This window comes from Diabrotica undecimpunctata, chromosome 2, assembly GCF_040954645.1.
Source record: "Diabrotica undecimpunctata isolate CICGRU chromosome 2, icDiaUnde3, whole genome shotgun sequence".
Taxonomy (NCBI): domain Eukaryota; kingdom Metazoa; phylum Arthropoda; class Insecta; order Coleoptera; family Chrysomelidae; genus Diabrotica; species Diabrotica undecimpunctata.
In genome coordinates, this window is record NC_092804.1 from 50664110 (window position 1) to 50666414 (window position 2305).

Here is a 2305-nt window from a genome sequence, read left to right on the forward strand (position 1 = left end):
AAACTTTAAATAGAAATTTGTTAACAACAACAAAATAGTTTTTTGGTCAAGATATGTTAATAATTATATAGCTCTCAAACAGGACAACTAAAATGATGCCTTATAGATTCTGGATGATCTTAATAACCTCCATCCTAACATATCTTTTACACTGGAACCAGAATCTGACAATAAGTTGAACTTCTTGGATATGACTATATCTCGTAAAAAAGATTCTCTAGAGTACAATATTTACAGAAAACCTACTCAAAGAGATCATGTTATACATGAAACATCTAATCGTCCAACCCAACATGAAATAGCTGCTTTTAACAGTTACATTTATAGGCTTCTCAAATTTCCACTTTCTAATGAGAACTTTAATTTAGAACTTAATACTCTCAAGGAAATTGCTTTCAATAATGGTTATGATCCCAACATCATCCATAAGCTTCTAAATAGAGCAAAACTTAAAATTTCAGAAAAGCTTGCTTATTCAACACAATGCTTGCTTTCAACCCAATGCCACAAATACCATCAAATATTTCTCCTTTACTTATATCAGTAACATTTCCAAAAAAATATCAAAACTTTTTACTTCTACAATTGAAGATATCAAAATTTCCTTCAAGTCACACATCAAGGTTTCTTTTTAATTAACAACAAAGATAGGATGAACAGTCTTGACAAAAGTGGTATTTATAATTAAAATGTGATGATTGCGATGCCTCTTATGTAAGTAGAACCATTCGAAAGTTATCTACTAGAATCACAGAACATTTGAAAAGACCAAACTCTTCTAGATGTGGTCACCATTTATTCTCCAGTAAACATAATTTTAATATCACTACTGGTTCATCTATTTTACAACACATTAGTAGAAAGAGAAACTACTCACAGTTGGATTAATTGGAAGATTTACATTTATTATTAAAATATAATAAATAGAAATAAGACAGTCAATTAAAATAAACTAATAAAATATTGATAAACTAAAAAAAATTAAAAAAACTTGCCCCGGGTGAGGATCGAACTCACGACCTTAAGATTATGAGACTTACGCGCTGCCTACTGCGCTACCGAGGCAGTTGAGTTATTCACGTAATACAAAGTTTATAAATAATACTTCCATTTTTTCTCAACTTGTTATTTTTAATGTGTTAATTACATAAGTAATTATACATTCAAAAATCAATATAGCAAAAAGTTATAACACAGCAAACAGATAAATAAAGATACCTAAGTAATAATAAGTGTATGTATAACTAACTGAAGGGACAGGTCCCTCAGGGAAACCAGATCATATATTATAACAAAAAGATAATAAACAATTCATACATAATGTCTATTCCACACAGGAATGTATAGAGAAACAAGAAGTACCACAAAGGAATGTGGGGCCGGATGTTACTCCAATAATTCAAGAATTAGCTAAGGCTTTGACCCAGGGAGGAACTGCATAGTTTTTCTAGCGGCAATTTATGCGATACCTACTGCAATGTAAAAAGGGAAATAATAAGAGAGCATTTGAAAAAGAGCAAATCCATATATTGTCTGACAGTCAAACGGCACTGAAGGCACTGGTGTGTCAGGAAGTGACGTCTAGACTGGTGTGGGACTGCATCGAAGGCAACTAAAAAGCAGATCAACTTACAAAAACAGGATCGAACGAATCAGACGGACCAGCTGTGACTCTGGGAGTACCAAAGGATACAGTACGTGGACCTGCAGAGGACTGGATCAAAGACAGTCATGAGCGAGAATACTGAGAACCGTAACAGCAATGTTGACTACGCAGTAAGAGCATTCTTAAATAAAAGAGGCGTTTATAATGGAGACCTTAACTGCAGACTCTGTGATAAAGAACCAGAAATTGTAAGAAATTGTAATTTAGATATCTGCTGATGTCTGTTTTCTTAGAGGAAAAAGACTTGTTAATATCTGTTTTATTAACAGATGATTATCCTTCATCGCCTATAAATAAGGAATTTGCAAAAATCGACCGAATAGAACAGAACAACTTAGAACGAGATCCTACAGGATAAAAGGATTATCAGAAAAACTGAAAAAGATAGGAAATAAATTCAAAATTTCAACAAACACATTGAGATCTATTTTATCTAAAACTTAACCTAACAATGAACAAAAGAATTGTATTTATAAAATACCTTGTGAATGCAATCAGTTTTTTTAAGTGAAACATCAAGGCCATTAATGTTAGAATAACTGAACATCAATCATATTGTTACGATAAATATTATGGCGCACAAAACTGTAAATATATTATTCTTTTCTGTTCTAGTATTTTCTCCAAACCGCTATAAAA

At 31.9% G+C, this 2305-nt stretch overlaps 1 non-coding gene across 1 annotated transcript; it reads right to left on the minus strand.

The window, feature by feature from the left end:
• Window positions 1-992: 992 nt before the first annotated feature.
• Window positions 993-1065, minus strand: TRNAM-CAU (transfer RNA methionine (anticodon CAU)). Its single transcript has one exon. It is a non-coding gene; the product is annotated as a tRNA-Met (tRNA).
• Between the last annotated feature and the right edge of the window lie 1240 nt (window positions 1066-2305).